Raw genomic sequence first — 16,736 nt, forward strand, 5'->3', positions numbered from 1 at the left:
CTTCCTCCCTATTTCCGCCTTTCAAGAAAAGTTACTATCTCTCATGGCCTTAATTAAATGTCACTGAAATGATACCTCCACGATACCTTCTCTAACCATATCTGCTCTCTGAACTGTTAGCAGTATCTATTTTTTTCACATGATCTGTAGCATGTATATCTAGTATTAGAATATGTGATTCTATCTCCTAGTTACCTAAGCTCGAGGATTCTGTCTTAATATGCCTTTCCAGTTCTCTCCAGTGCCTTGATCAGAGCTGATACACAATTAGGCATTAGGGGAAGTGAAGAATAAAGGAATCAATGAATGAATGAATGTTTCAAGCACTCAGCACTCAGAACGAAAAACTGTTAGAGGGGAACTATAGATTCTAGATGAAGCTAGACACGTAGCACAACAGTAAAGGATAAATTTCACAGCACACAACAAGATATTTAGCAAGTATTGCAAAGAAACCAGTGCTAAGCATGTCAATCACATAAATTAAAAGAGTAAGTAAAACATAAAACATGGCAAACTCCAATAACAGACGTGAGAAGTTTTTGTGTTTCATCTCTTCACCTTTGAACTGCTTGACTATTAGTGATGAATATTCATTTAGTTATTTTCTGAGGAATTCTTGGGTGTACTGCACTGGATTATGTATTATGTCAGGATTTTTAAAATTTACAAATCAAATTATGAAAAAACATGCCTATAAACTATAACCAAGATCAATAAATGCAAAAGAAAAGGAGAGAGAAGGGATTAATCAGCACAAATCAGGATTAAGGAGGGAAGGCTTGAATACAAATGAGGACTTTCAGGGACAGATAACAGAAAACAGAAGCAGAATCAAGAGGACATTCCAAGCAGAATGGAAATATAAGCATGGCAGAAGTGATTAAGGGCACAGATTCTGGAATCAGACTATATAGATTCAAACCTGGGTTTCAGACTATTTGATTCATTAGTTGTGTGATTAATTTCTCTGAGCCTTAGTTTTCTTATCTGTAAAATATAAAAAAATATAATATCTACCTCTAAGGCTGTTCTGAAGATCAAAAATGATAATATATGTGAAGATATTAGGATGGTGCCTGGTAGGCAGTAAGTAATTAGGATACATGAGCTCTACGGAGAAATGGAAAGCTAAAAACAAGTATATACCAGGGTTTCTCAATTTTGACACTACTAACACTTTCGACCATATAACTCTTTGTTGTGGGGGCTGACTTGTGCATTACAGGATGTTTAACAGCACCCTGGCCTCTACAAAGTAGATGCGAGTAACGTACACATGTGCACACATACACACAAACATGCACTACAGCTGTGAAGATCAAAAACGTCTCCAGACGGGTGCCTGGCTGGCTCAGTTGGTGGAGTGTGCGACTCTTGGTCTCGGGATTGTGGGTTCAAGCCCCATGTCAGGTGTAGAGATTACTGAAAAATAACATCTTAAAAAAAAAAAAAAGTCTCCAGACATTGCTAATCCACAGTTGAAAACCACTGGTATACACTAAAAGACAAAGGTTGTCCTTTACAGCAACTAAAAATATACTACCACAGGTGCAAATATGCAGATGTCAATCGATGGAAAACCTCTTTTCTTTTTTTTAAGAGGGGGAGGAGGGATAGAGGGAGAGAGGGAGGGAGAATCTGAAGTAGGTGTGGAGCCTAACACGGGGCTCCATCTCACGACCCAGAGATCATGACCTGAGCTGAAATCAAGAGTTAGACGCTTAACCAACTGAGCCACCCAGGTGCCCCTCAACTGATGAAAAACTTCTAACACTGATGGAAGAGTTGAAATTTAATGTCTTACATTTATCAAATGCCAACGGAGATTTTCAGAGAGGCACTCTTGTGATCTTGCTCTTGCCTCCTTATTCACTCACCCTCTCTTTAATTGATTCTATCAGTTTTGTACCAGATCTAATAGTTTGGAGAGATACTGATGGTCACACACAAAACAGTAAACTGTTGGCTACTAGTTACAGATATAATATGAAAGGGATCAAATGAAAGGAAGGAAGGAAATCTTTACAAAGATTTTTGTGTATCTACTGGATAGGAAGAATGGTATCAAATTGAGAAGAAATGAAATGTGGCCAGTCACAAAATTGGAGGTATGTAATATCAGTTAAAGATACAATTATAAGACATATTTTAAAAACATTTACTGAATGCTAATCACAAACAGAATGGCGCCAGGAGCAGGAAGGCAAATTTCAGAGATGAGAAAAAGCTGAATAAGATTAGTCTCTGTCTTCAAAGATGTTTACAATCTAACAGGGGAGAAAGATCAGCACATAATTACAAGAAAGTAAATCCAGGATGAAGGGAAGCGGGAAGGGGGTCAGTATTCAGTATAAGCTGATGGAAGAAGACAGTCTCAAGGTTTCAAACTGGAACACTTGAGTTATGTAGATGCCATTTAAAATTTAGATTAAGATTCATGTACAGGTTTTGACGGAAGTATAAATTATTTTTTAATCCCATATTTAAGTATATTGATGCTGTGATAAGAGATAATATTGTCTCGGCTAGAGTTTGAAACTGGTGTTTAAATGCTAGTAAAATGTAAACATGTGACAGGTATTAATCAGTCAAGTAAATGCTGGCTATTAATTTTAAAAATAACTATTTTATAGCTTTATCTATAGTATCAATGGATTATGACTTTTACCCAGTTTTTCTACAATACGAAGGGGGGGAGTAGAGGAATAGAAAAGGGAGGACTCTGGTGTTAGAACAGGAAGTGATCTTTTGACTAAATCCACATTAAATAATAGGGAACACATTTGTGGGTCCAAATGAAAAGTACTATGAAGGCAGAAGTCCTAAAACCAGATAACATACCTTACAAAATAATTACATCCTTAAATACAATAACCCACAGCTCTAACACAAGAGCAGAAACATGGAAGAACAGGTAAGGCCTAAAAAGATTAAGGACAGGCAAGCAATCACACCTTAGGGAGCAGATGTATAAGGTAAGTCACTGCATCCCCATAGTCCTCCAACATAATCCACCCTAACTGACTCAACAAAATGGGTACAACTGCCTGAGAGCATTCTAGAATTTTACTGCTACCCTAAAATCCTAAAGATCCAGCCATCACAATCAATATTTAGGCCAGAGCAAACAATCGCCACCAGGTGGTGCCAAACCAAAGACAGTACCAGAATGGACCTGGCTGGTCCCACACCTTGTCACACCCCTTACTCCCCTGCAACTAGCTGTGGAGGTTCACCCTAGTCATTCCATTGTCTGGCAATAAAGTCACATCATATTTTATGCAAACGAAACTTTCAGACCCATGTAGTACACTATGGCAAGCATTAAGGGGCGGGTTACTGAGAGGAAGGTCGGGGTTAGGGGAGGAATGACAATTTATTTGGGTTTATTGAAGACGCCTAGTTACAGTAGTACCACTTATCCATGGCTTCAGTTACCTGCAGTCAATCATGGTCTGCAAGCAGATGCTCTTCTTCCTAATGCACTGTCAGTAGGTCAATAGTAGCCTAACTACATCACAATGCCCATATCACTCACTTTGTTTCACCTCACATCACAAGGTGAGTACAATATAGTAAGATATTCAGAGAGAGAAAGACCATAACTTTTATTCACATAACTTTCATTACAGTATGTTGTTATAATTTTTCTGTTATTATTTTGTTAATCTCTTACTGTGCCTAATTTATAGAGTAAGCTTTATCATAGATATGTATATGTATAGAAAAAACAATATTGGCATCAGTACTATCCCCAGTTTCAACCATCCATGAGGGGTCTTGCAACATATCCTCCACAGATGAGGGGGGACTACTATACACAGGAATAGATTAAAATTTTTCTCGCTTTATGCTTTACTTCATTAATACAAATGCAAATAAAATCTTAAAAATAAAAAGAAAATAAATAAGAATGCAGTATACTAAAAGTTCTAACTAAGACTTTAAATAGTTGAATATGAGCACAAATGAAATCTTTAAGGCTTTCCCACATGACTCTACTAATGAACCATGATCTTCAACAAGAATGAAAGGATATAGGATCACTGATCCCCCTGAAGAAAAGTAAATGATCCTTTACTTCTTTTGTCGTTAGAGCATAAAACATGGGGGCTATAGTGAAACAAAGTAAGACAAGTCTCCCTATCCCTTCCCCAATGTAAAAAATATATATATATGAAAGTTTCTCTAAATTCCTTTAAATATTACCTCAAATTTCCCAGTAAAAGACTTCATGGCAAACTTATTCCCCTCCATCTCCATCCTATCTCTACCACCACCAGATTTTAGCACTGCTTATATGTTATACCTGTCAAGATCTGATGACTGTATGTTATGTATTCATCTGAACAGAACCACTACACTTAGTTACAGGCTATCATCAACCAATTCATTCTCTTGCTAAAATCAAGTCATCCAATTACTCCTTGACTAATCAAGGCTGTTTTGGCTTTTTCTTTTTTCAAAAGGTACTCAACAGCATAAACAGTTCACTTACAAGAAATGGAAAGGGGCTAATCAGCAGAATTATTGTTTTGCTGCTACAATTTGCAGTATTTAAATTTAGTTGCTGATTGGACTGAAAGTTTTATGATATAGCATATGAAACTAGTTTAATACAACTGTGAAGCTGTGTAGCTGTATTGTCTTGCCCTGGCTATATTGGTCTATTTTACCTTGTAGGATAGACAATTGCCTACTTTCTTTAAAACAAAAATATATTAAAAATAAGTTTCAGTATACTTTCCCACATACACTGGTTTTAGAAAGGTAACATGCTATTAATTCCTGAGTATTATTTTTAAAGTTAGCAACTGCGTGCATACATACTCATGTTGTAAAAACCTACAATTGCTTGGCATCTTAACTTACATTTATTTTGGCTTCTAAGCAGCAATAAATTAAAGAGACATTATTTAATTAATTAAGAAAATAGGGTTATCTAGAAGAGGTACATATTTTATATAGATACACATTACCCCTCACATAATAAATAAAACAGTGGACACTATATTTCTAAAATGGGGAGCATTTCAATTACAAGAATAATCCCACGTGCAAACTGTAAAATGAAACTAATATCCATCAGTACTGTTACTCATATGTAGAATTTGAGAGAATATTTAAGAGAATGACCAAAGACTAAAATCTAAACAGTAAACTAAAACCTTCAATTTTTTTCACTAAAAAGAAAAAAATTATGTGTCAAAATTTTGACTGAAAATTTTTAAGAGAGATGAGATCCATTCTTTAAACTGAGATTTACCTTGTTAAATACAGAGATACATTAACAAAAAGGACAGATCTTATTCTGCAGGAGGAAGACATGTTTTTATAGTAAAATGAATAGTTAGGCTTTAAAAAAAAAACTACCAAATTTCTTACACATTAAATGCTGTGCACGAACCATCAACAAGAACTTACATATAGGAAGGAAAACATATGCACACATAAATAGGATTAAAACAATTTCTAAATCTTTTATATATGTGCACATATATTACACAAGTAATACTCTATAGGGACATATTTTGCATGCTAAGACCCATCTAGAAATGAAATTCTATACAGAATTGTAACATTATACTTCCATTAAATGTCTGATAGGACCACTAAACATATACATAAACATTTCAGAAAAGTCTTATTTTCACAAATGCACTGACAAAGTATACAAATGCTAGTACATTTCAAAACAAACATGTTTAATTTCTAAAAAATGTTATTTGAGTAATTTTTTAAACAGGATTCAATCTGGCTTATCTATGCTGAAATTCAGGAAGCAAATAAATTAGAAACTAAAATACATTAACAGAAACCTAATATTCCTTAAAGCTGAATATTTCTCAGAGTCAGCACACCTGCCAATATATTAAAAATAAGTAAAATCAACTACAAAAGTGATAAATCAAGTGCCATGGTAGACTTGACTTCTCGAGACAGCATTTTCAGCCGTCTTTTGTGGCTTTGTTTGGCGCCCTAGTCCTTTAAGTTTTGTCTTCATAAAGCCCTAACTAGTTGTAATCATTTGCAGCCTAATTGTGGACATTTATCTGCTTTTCTTATGCATAGAACATAGCTATTAAAGCTGAATGGTGATGGTGTGAAGTATAGGTTAAATTGGGTGAAATTAAAGCAAATTACTCCGGGATGTGGAAATCTGAAAATAGAAACCACCAATGATTTGCAACCCTCTTGATGATCAGCTTCACAGAACCCTAAACGACAAGAAAACTTACATATTTTAAAGTTAACTAGGTTTTTAAAAATAATATGTATAAATGTATTTTTAACTACATGCACTTCTTAGTAATGTTGTCAAGATTATTTGTTTAACTCAGCTGCACTGTGAAAATGTCTCAGGTTTCTATTTTAAATAGTGCAGTTCATTTCTTAAACGAGATTTCCTTTCCATCATATAAATTTTTACCTATAAAAATTCATCCAACTATGTCAAACACAATCTATACATATTATCATATATTATTCTGCTAGCTAAGTTTTAACCTGAATAAGAGTATTAATGCTGGAGATAATATAACACTGAAGTTATAGTAATAAAAGCAAATTAAAAATATAAACATAAATGTATCTTTGGGCATATTTATATATATGTCATATATAAATCTGCATGTGTGACTAGCGTACAGAAAAAAATATACAGAGGCCTAGAGAAAATATAAGACATTAAAATACAAAAATATTGCTTTCATTTATCTAAAATCTTACTGCTTCATCCGCAGTTTGAATAAAGACAATAAAACACATCCATTTGCACCTTGCATGTTTTCTTGGGCAAGCAAGCAGAGTAGTATAAAAAATTTACCAGACCACAATTTAGGCAAGCTTACTCAAAAGCTGGAAAAAGTTTCTAGCAATGAAACTGACATGGTTTTATTGACTGCTATGCAGAAAGCATAGTTAGGTATCTGGGGAGAGAGAAAGTTAGAGGATACGGCCTACACCTTCAAGGAGCTTACAGTCCAGTTGGAGAAATAAGACAACACAAGCACATGGCTGCATGAAAAGGTACCTACTACATAAAGAGAGCTTCTGAGCTCAAAGATAAGAACCAAAGAGGAAAAGGGGTTGGGGAGGAGGATCATAGAAGATATGGACCTTAGAGAATAAAACTCAGCCAGAGATACAGCAAAGACAAGGCAAAATGTGTAAGGTACATTCAAAGCACAAAGGGCAAATGTGTCTGAAGAAAATTTAAGAACAGATAAGGGAGCAATGAAAAACGTATTAATGCTTGACAATGAAGAGCCTTGAGCCCTAGGCAGAAAATGGAATTCCTGGGAAGGCATGAATGTTTTACAAGAGGCAGTAACATAATCAATTGCAATGACTCACAAACAGTGATACATCTTATTTTCTTAATGACTATAACACAATTAAAAATGATATGCCAAAGATGTGGATCTCTGGAATATTAGCAATATCCCTAGACCCTAGGTGCGCTTCCCTTTTCTTGCCTCATATCAGGTTATGAAGCTAGTGCTTCTTACTTAGGAATTGTATCCTTACATATTCATTATCTCTGTATGGCAGAGTTAGCATAGTACAAAACTTAATATTCAGCTACTGGTACATTTTTATTCATGTATATTTTAAAACTACAGCAATAATATATACTTCTAAATAATATTGCAACATTAGTAAAACTTAAGTTGGAAATTTTGACAAAATGCAGACACTTATTTTCTGCTTTGTAAAAATAAAGCATTTTTCTTTCCCTCCATGGTCTGAGACTCAAATTCTTGGACACAGTCACTATGGGTCATAAGAATGGTTAGAAACGACTACTCCTGAAAGAAGAATCTAGAAAAAGGAGAGGCTAGAACAGTGATTTTCGAACATCTCCTAGGCTACAGGTGATTCCCAGCCTCTCCTTGATTCTGGATTGCTAGTGTGCAGACTAGGATTCTGCATTTTATTTTATTTATTTTTTAAAGATTTTATTTATTTATTTGACAGAGAGACAGCCAGCGAGAGAGGGAACACAAGCAGGGGGAGTGGGAGAGGAAGAAGCAGGCTCCCAGCGGAAGAACCCGACGTGGGGCTCAATCCCAGAACTCGGGGATCACGCCCTGTGCCGAAGGCAGACGCTTAACGACTGAGCCACCCAGGCACCCTGGGATTCTGCATTTTAAACAAAATGTATCTAACACAGGTGGTCCCAGGGTCACACTGATCAGAAAAAGAGAGGCCCAGCAAGAATTTATTTACTAAAGTCAGTTACAAAGCATAAAAACCTGAACCAAGAAGTCGTAGTAAAAACAGAATGAAGTAGAAAAAGAAAAGAAGCACTTCCAGAAAAGAGCAACAGAAGTTGATGACAGATTATAGCAATAATATTAAGTAAATCATTATCTCTAAGCAAAAGTATAGATGCCTACTTTGAAAGCAGACCAAAAAATTTAAATCTAGATACAGAAGACTGAACCTAAAAAAGAGAAAAATTTTCATTTGAACACAATTCCTTTATTCAACCAAATAAACAAAGACTGTGTAAAAATAAACAAAAAGAAATGTAACTTTTAAAACATGGCATTTAATAGTTTTGAATTTATACTAAGCCCTTTTTTTTTTCATACAGACAAGCTTAAAATTTGCACTAACCAATACAGAGCACTATGTACCATTCTGCTTTCTGTTTGGTGATCCCACAAAGTAATACATTAGTTTCATTTTCATGAACAATAAACTTCACCACATAATTAATGAAGAGGCAACGTTTTTATTACCACTCTAGTAATGAAATTTTATCAGAATTATACTGCTTTAGCTTATAATAATGGGATGTTTTAAATCAGTATTATGAGGTATAACCTGAAAAGAAAGATGATGTTTGCCAGTCAAGAATCAAAGTAAATTAGTACCTAAAAAGTTTTAAACTTGAAATTGAACACGGGCATTTTCTCCTCTCTCCAAATTAAAAGCATTGCAAATAACAATGTTCAAGTTTGGAATCTGGAATGTATAGATTTGTTGTGAACTCCCAACATCTATCTACGCCCTCTCCTAGACCCCCCTTGCCATTACTTCTTAGGAGTTTAACTGGTCTCAGGTAAGATGATTCCATCTGCCCACAGTGACTGGTCAAGGATTGGGCATGTGATCTAATCATGTTCAAGTAGAGTAAATCTCAAAACTTTTAATTGGAAGGCTAGGCCAAAGTCACTCTTTCTGCCCTGATGTGAACTAGAAACCACATGGTCAGTGAGATGCTGGACACCACCTTAAAATCATGAGAGTAATCAGCCTTAGGATTAAGTTGGTCAAGGCAGAAGGTAGAGATAGAAAGGAATAAAGTCCTTAGGGATAGTTTGAGTAATGGTTAAAGTTCTGACTGAAGCCATTTATCTTACCTGCTAAGTAGTGGAAGCAGATAGATCTTAAAGTCATTTTGACATGGAATTTTATTGTAATTGGAAATATCAAAACTCAGACATTATGCTTCCCAACGTAAGTAAAACATTGTAATAACGAGTATCTATTATTATGTGTTTAAAAATCAATGCATCCAACTGGTATAAGGTGTCGTGCAAAGGGTACGTTCAGGTCAACAATCATGGCTCAGAAATCATGAGTTCTGTCATTAACTTGTCTCAGGTTATGTAGCTAACAACAATCTTTCTGATTCCTCATTTATTCATCTCCAGAGATATTATCTACTGAAAAAAAAATTGCACAACACAATAGCTCTGATACAAAGAAGGTACAGAACAACTGCTGATGCTATACCCTTTTCTGAAGAGTTCGTGCCAAGGAAATTCTTGTTTCCTTTTATCAAAACAAAGTCTATCCAATTCAACTTTTATTTCTTCCTTAAACATAAAACATTTAAATGTTTAAGCCCTTACTCATTATATGCAAGAGTATCACCTATCAAAGAAATCGGATTAGCTTAATAAATTAGGTAATTTCAGTAACAGAGAAAAAGAAATGCACTTTATAAGATACAAAGAATGTCTCTTTTTTCATTGTCTACCAAAGAATTTATCTCTCACAGCTCTTACGTCACCTCCTAATACTTACCAGAATATAATACCTGCTAAGTTTTTTTATGTACCTGATGAACATTTCACTTTTGACCCAACTTTGGGAATTTCAATTCTCACACTAAAAATAAGCCAATGTACTTTAAAGTAGAACTTGAAGGGGCGTCTGGGTGGTTAAGTGTCTGACTCTGGATTTCAGCTCAACTCCTGATCTGAGGGCTGTGAGACTGAGCCACAGTCGAGCCACCAGTTGAGCCCCACGTCAGGATCCATGCTGAGCATGGATCAAACAAACAAACAAACAAAAACAAACAAACAAAACCCTGAATTTGCCTCCTGTAGAGAAGATATAACAAATTTCTGAGAAGGAGTTTCCTAGGTAGACTGAACAGCTATTACTATATCAGTTATGAGCATACAGATGCAACAGAATATTAGGAAGCTCTGACAGGAACACAACTGTGGGGGTGGCAGTTCCAGTTCACACACCTGGGAAGTATGATCTGAACGTGAATTAGGAAATGCAAAAAAAAAAAAAAAAAAAAAAAAAAAAAAGCTTACTTGAACAGGGTTCTGGTACCCAAGAGGAGACTTGTTTTTATTGCTACTACTGCAGAGTGCAACACTGGTCCTTCATCATTTTGCTAAGTATCTCCAGGTATATAATTTTAAATACCTGAAAAATTCTGTTCTGTAATAATACAGTCTACTACAAAATTTCTGTTAGTGATAATCATCAGTATTATCTTTAAAATAACGGGGCATAAGATGTGATAAAACATACTTCTTGTACCACTGATTTATCCACCTAATTCTAATTTATGGCCTGCTAGAAGATATTATTAACTTGGACCTTACCAAAGGGAAAAATATTTTAAAGTTCTCTTCCCTTCTCCTACTGTGAATATTTAGTTAAGAATTCACTTAATATGTCTTTCTTTATAGTACTGTCATAATAATTGTTATGCAAGTTAAAGATTAACTCACATTAAAAGGTAGCAACAATCGTGTCTTAAAGAATCTTGAGTAAAGTTAAAAAAGGAAGGGAGGGGAAGAACCTAGAAATCAATAAAATATTTAGTCAACCCTCGACCAAAGTATTTCCCCCATTATAAATCAATAAATATAAGCTAGTTACAATTTAGTCACTAACACACTGAATTAAATCTTTTGCATTTTCAATTCACCCCCAAAGGCAGTACTGCAGCACAAGGAAATTTAGAATCTTTAGAAATATAATCCTTATAATTATCAATTGTTTTCAACATAATTTTATTATATAATAACTAAGATATGATGATAATATGTTAATACTAAAGGTAAAATACCATATAATAATCAAGATTATTAATATATTTTGGTAATTGGATGAATTTAACCATAAATGTCAAATACCTTCTTCTTAAGGTTTAAAATTCACTGCTTTATGGTCAACTAATCTTCGAGAAAGCAGGAAAGAATATCCAGTGGAAAAAAAAAAACAGTCCCTTCAACAAATGGTGGTGAGAAAACTGGACAGTAACATGCGGAAGAATGAAACTGGACCACTTTCTTACACCATACACCAAAACAAATTCAAAATGGATGAAAGACCTAAATGTGAGACAGGTAACCATCAAAATCCTAGAGGAGAACACAGGCAGCAACCTCTTCAACAACGGCCACAGCAATTTCCTACTAGACATGTCTCCAGAGGCAAGGGAAACAAAAGCAAACATGAACAATTGGGACCTCATCAAGATAAAAATCTTCTGCACAGTGAAGGAAACAATCAACAAAACTTAAAGGGAGCCTATGGAATGGGAGAAGATATTTGCAAATGACATGTCGGATAAAGGGTTAGTATCCAAAATCTATAAAGAACTTATCAAACTCAACACCCCAAAAACAGACTGTCCGGTTAAGAAATGGGCAGAAGACATGAATACGCATGTTTTCCAAATAAGATATACAGATAGCTAACAGACACATGAAAAGATACTCAACATCACTCATCATCAGGGAAATATAAATCAAAACCACAATGAGATACCACCTCACACTGGTCAGAATAGCTAAAATTAACAACACAGGAAACAACAGATGTTGGTGAGGATGCCGAGAAAGTGGACCCCTCTTTCACTGTTGGCAGGAATGCAAACTGGTACAGCCACTCTGGAAAACAGTAGGAGGTTCCTCAAAAAATTAAAAATAAAACTACCCTATAATGTAGCAATTGCAATACTAGATATTTACCCAAAGGATACAAAAATACAGATTCACAAAGGGGTGTATACACCCCGAGCTTATAACAACATTATCAACAATAGCCAAAACAATGAAAAGAGCCCAAGTGTCCATCATCTGATGAATGGATACAGAAGATGTAACATATATATATATACACACACACACACATATATACACACACACACACACAAACACACACACACACACACACAATGGAATACTACTCGGCCATTGAAAAGAATTAAATCTTGCCACTTATAATGATGTGGATGAAGCTAGAGTGTATTATACTAAGCGAAATAAGTTAGTCAGAGAAAGACAAATACCATATGATTTCACTGGTATGTGGAATTTAAGAAACAAAACAGATGAACATATGGGAAGGGGGAAAAAAGAGAGAGGGAAATAAACCATAGGGACTCCTAAGGATAGAGAACAAACTGGGGGTTGATGAGGGAGGGGATGCGCTAAATGGATGATGGGTATTAAGGAGGGCACTTGTGATGAGCACTGGGTAGTGTATTTAAGTGACAATAAATTCTACTCCTGAAACCAGTATTAACACTACATGTTAACTAACTACTAGACTTGGGGAAAAAAATTCACTGCTTTAGTACATATGCTATCATTACAGGAAGTACTGCTGTATTAAGTATGATAAATTGTATTCCAGTTTTGGTGTGCCACTGAGTTATTGGGTAGTCCATAACTTCATCCAAGGGCTTCCGTTTTCAATAATGGCATAGTAAGATTCCCTGAACAACTACCACTCTCCACTATGGAACACAAATAAGATACTGAAAGCAGCTATCTAAAGGCTTTAGATAGGGCACCTGGGTGACTCAGTCAGTTGCGCGTCTGCCTTCGGCTCAGGTCATGATCCCGGGGTCCTGGGACTGAGTCCTGCATTGGGCTCCTTGCCAGTAGGGAGCCTGCTTCTCCCTCTCCTGCCTGCCACTCCCCCTGCTTGTGCTCTATCTATCAAATAAATAAAATCTTTTCAAAAAATTTTTTAAAAGGCTTTAGAAAACAAATACAGAGAGAATGGTTGAGATTACTTGCTTAAAGGAGGAAAGTTATATGAAGTGAGTTCCTCTTTGCAAGAATTTCAGCCTAGGACGAGTGTAGGCAGCACAGCACAAGCAGACAAACTGGAGGCATCTGGCTGGTTCAGTCAGTACAGCATGCGATTCTTGATCTCAGGGTCATGAGTTCACGCCCCACATTGAGTGTAGAGCCTGCTTATTAAATAAATAAATAAAAATCTAAATATAATAACAATAAAAAAGAAGCAGATAAATTGTATGGACTGGGGAAACAAAAACTAAAGCCTGGAAACTATAGCAATAGAAGAGTACAAAGGAAGAGAAAAAGGAAAAAAAATAGAGGAAATCCTCAAAGTCAGTACAGACATCTCTTTGATGCTGGGCACTCTCAAAGCACACTAGCTAAAGACAAAATATGTAAAGTGAAACTAGAGCTGCTAACTCAGAAGTAGAGTTTGCGGTTCAACTCCAACTGACTACTAATACAAAAGAAACAACACATATCAGAGAAAAACAATGAAATCCAGAATCACAACTTAACATTCATAATGTCTAGGATACAATTTAAAATTACCTAAGGAAAACCAAACACATGGTTAAGGGAAAACAGTTGAGACCAAACTTGAGATGATCCAGATGTTGAAAGTAGTTGAGGAAAACTTTTAAGTGCCTATTAAAAAATCTTCAATAAATAAAAAACAAATAGGCACACAATGGACAAAAAGATACACATTCCCAATCGAGAAATATAAATGGTTTGAATGAAAGAAAGAAAGAAAGAAAGAAAGAAAGAAAGAAAGAACTTAGAACTGACAGACATAACACATTAAAAAAACAAAAAACCTGTGTGGACATAGCCAAATTAAGATGACTGAGGAAAGAATAAATTAACTATTAGATAAATCAAGAGCTAGCCTGAACAACCCCAAAAAATCAGGTTGAACAAAAAAAATGAACAGGGGCCTTTTAGATAATATGAAATGATCCAACATGCATGTAACTGGGGTCCTAGGAAGAGAGTGGAAAAACATGGGGCAGAAAAATATTTGAAGAATATCTTATTTAACAAATAAATATTTACCCAATTTATTGAAAGACAAAAATTCATAGATTGAAGAAGCTCAATGAGCACGAGAGAATAAACTAAAAAAAAAAAAAAATCCATTCAAAGACACACTCAATGGCAGAAACAACAGCAGAAGTATGACACAAATATCAAAAGTAAAAAGTAAGTCTTCAAAGCAGCAAAAGGCTTCAATTAATGGTTGACTTCTCATCACAAACTAAGAAACACAGAAGAGAATGCAACATTTTTGAAGTGCAGAAAGGAAAACAAAACAAACAGTCAACCAAGAATCTTATATTCAGCAAAAATATTCTTAAAGAGGGGCGTCTGGGTGGCTCAGTTGGTTAAGCATCTGACTCTTGATTTCAGCTCAGGTCTTGATTTCAAAGTCATGTGTTTGAGCCCCATGTTAAAGAATGTAGCTGAAATAAAGGCATCTTCAGATGAAAGAAAACTAAGAGAATTAATTGCCAACAGTCCTGTACTATAGTTAATGCTAAAGGAAATTTTCAAATTTAAGGGAACTAACAGAACTTCAGATTTTCAGAAAGGATTAAAGAGCATCAGAAATGGTGACTATTTTAATATATGCAAAAGACTTTTTTGTCCTTTTTTCTCTTTTTTTAATAATATAAATATACGTTTAAAGCAAAAGTTGTTTATGGGATGTACTAAATGCCATCAAAATGTATGCTTTTTTTTTTTTAAGATTTTATTTTTAAGAAATCTCTCCACCCAACATGGGACTTGAACCCATAACCCTGAGATCAAAAATTGCATGCTCCACCAACTAAACCAGCCAGGTGCCCCAAGATGCACACTTTAAAATGTTTAATTTTATATTATATGTATTTTATCTCAATTTTTTAAATTATTGGGTTTATATATGTAGAGTATTACGTACAACAAACTATAGCACAAAGGACTAGGTAGAATACAGGCTTATAAACTTGCAAGGTTTTTATATTTTGTATGAAGTTATACAATATAAACTATGTAAAATGTAAGAAACTTAAAGACATCTATACATTACCCGTGAAAAGTAAAGAATGCATATTATAATCACTAAAGCAACCAGTAAAAAGGTGAAGAAGTCTAGTTAAAAACCAAGATGAATAAGAGTGCCTGGCTGGCTCAGTTGGTAGAGCATGTGATTCTCGATCTCAGGGTCATGAGTTCAAGCCCCATACTGGGTGTAGAGTTTATTAAAAAAACAACCCCAAGATGAATATAAAAATAAAATTATAAGAAACACTTAAATAAACAAAAAATGCAGGGGAAGAAGAAAAAGCCCAGAAGAACAAAACACAAAGCAGCAAAGAGAATACAAATACAAAACAAAATCTAAACCTATCAATAAATATATTAAACAATATACACTTTAACAGATGCTGTCAAAATTGATAATGAAATTGAATATAACTATGTGCAGTGTAGAAGAGATGCACTTTAAATGTAAAGATATTGATATGTTGAAAGTAAACAGAGAACAGTAAGCATAAGATAGCTATAGTGGCTACATTAATATCAGATAAAGTTAATTTCAAAATAAAAAGTAAATTCATCAGGAAGGCGTAACATTCATACATGTGTATTGTTTTAGAATAAAGCTTCAAAATTTAGGAAATCAAAACTGACAGAATTAAAGACAAAACAGACAATTCCAAAATCAAGAATTGGAGATTTTAACACCCTTCTCTTAACTAAATTGATAGAACTAGACAAAACAAAACAGTAAAGACACAGAAAATATGAGGAATCCTATCAATCAGCTTGACTTAAGTAATACATATAAAACATTACAACTAATAAAAACACAACATTCTTTCCAAGAGCACATAGTTCATTTGACTACACAAGGGGTCAAAAACCAAGTCTCAATACACTTAAAAAGACTGAAATAATAATATGATCTCTAAGCACAAGGGAATTAAATTAGAAATCAATAACAGGGGCGCCTGGGTGGCACAGCAGTTGGGCGTCTGCCTTCGGCTCAGGGCGTGATCCCGGCATTGTGGGATTGAGCCCCACATCAGGCTCTTCCGCTATGAGCCTGCTTCTTCCTCTCCCACTCCCCCTACTTGTGTTCCCTCTCTCGCTGGCTGTCTCTATCTCTGTCAAATAAATAAATAAAATCTTAAAAAAAAAAAAGAAAGAAATCAATAACAATTAAGAATACTAGGTAAACCCAAGCATTTAGAAACACACATATTTCTTAAGAATTAATGGATCAAAGAAGAAATCAAAAGAGAAATAGGAAAGTATTTTAAAATGATAATAAAAACATGTCAAAATATGCAGAATGCAGCTAAAGCAGTACTAAGAGGAAAATTTATAATTTTAAATGATTACATTACAAAAGCAGCTCTAAAATCAATAATCTGA

General features: G+C 34.8%; 1 protein-coding gene and 1 non-coding gene across 2 annotated transcripts in view; one reads left to right on the plus strand and one right to left on the minus strand.

Moving 5' to 3' along the window:
• Positions 1-16,736, minus strand: part of OLA1 (Obg like ATPase 1) — a 178,654-nt gene that overhangs the window by 86,189 nt on the left and 75,729 nt on the right. The gene's annotated exons all lie outside the window — the stretch shown is intronic.
• On the plus strand, positions 15,475-15,547 carry TRNAE-CUC. Its single transcript has one exon. It is a non-coding gene; the product is annotated as a tRNA-Glu (tRNA).

This window comes from Ailuropoda melanoleuca, chromosome 2, assembly GCF_002007445.2.
Source record: "Ailuropoda melanoleuca isolate Jingjing chromosome 2, ASM200744v2, whole genome shotgun sequence".
NCBI classification, from domain to species: Eukaryota; Metazoa; Chordata; class Mammalia; order Carnivora; family Ursidae; genus Ailuropoda; species Ailuropoda melanoleuca.